Genomic DNA, 1016 nt, shown 5'->3' with positions numbered 1-1016 from the left:
TATTGGAGCCTAGGGTCACCCACGAACCTTCTTCCCTCTCTTCCCTTCTCTTTAGCTGATAACTGAATCCAAAATTCTATAATTAAAGAAAAAAGAGCCAAGTATTGTATATAAAACGCAGGAGAGCACAGCCAGTTCACTGTGAAGTGAACTGTACTTCAGCACGTAGCAGCAGCACAGCTCTGCCAGCACCACCACCATGACATGCTCTGAGCACACAATGGTGCTATCTATGATGTGTATGCATGCCTGCCTCAGACTGCAGTGGCAGGAGCCCACCCTCCTCGGTGCCTGTGCAAAGCACTGTCAATTTTGACTCTGCATTAGATCTCCCTACATGGCCTTCAAAGGGAATACTGAGGGCAGATAGGTGATGGTTCAGATCCTTTGCAACCCTGCAGCCCTGCCAATATGTGGACCTAACTGGCCTGATGGGACAAAAATAATCATCCTGTGTTGCCAAACCCAGACCCAACACCACAAATATGTTATGTGGCTTCTTATAAGGATGTTAGTGGTTAAGGATCTGACATGAGAACTATGATCTAAATAACCACACAGGATTACCATCTTATAAGAAACCAGCGGGAGAAGACTATCTCCCAAGGAAGAGGAAGTAGTGCATAGTGTTATAAAGAGAGAAAGAAAAGCTAGAGCAGGAGGGTTTAATAAGAGGCAATTGGGAGAGACAGGTAGAGGCATGGGGTACACCCTTCCACAGCCCTCACCTCTTTCAGGCTCTGTTACCTGCCCCTCCTATTATATTCATCAACATGATATTGAATGGAGTTGATGAGTCTCTCCATTGTATCCAGGTCACCCATGTTGGCTGCCCAGTGATTCCTACCTGATAATGTAGAGAGGGTCAGTTTCCTTTGGTTATGCAAGCACCCACAGCCCTGGCATGCAGGCCTAGCTAAAGTAGGAAATAAGGGGAGGAACCACAAATACTAAAGGCCCTTTGAAAAGCTATATGGAAATCAGCTACTCTAGCAGCCTCCTATGCATTTATGCAA

Source organism: Mus caroli, unplaced genomic scaffold (assembly GCF_978045245.1).
Source record: "Mus caroli unplaced genomic scaffold, Mus_caroli_1 scaffold_9, whole genome shotgun sequence".
NCBI classification, from domain to species: Eukaryota; Metazoa; Chordata; class Mammalia; order Rodentia; family Muridae; genus Mus; species Mus caroli.
Note: the sequence above shows the minus strand (reverse complement) of the source record.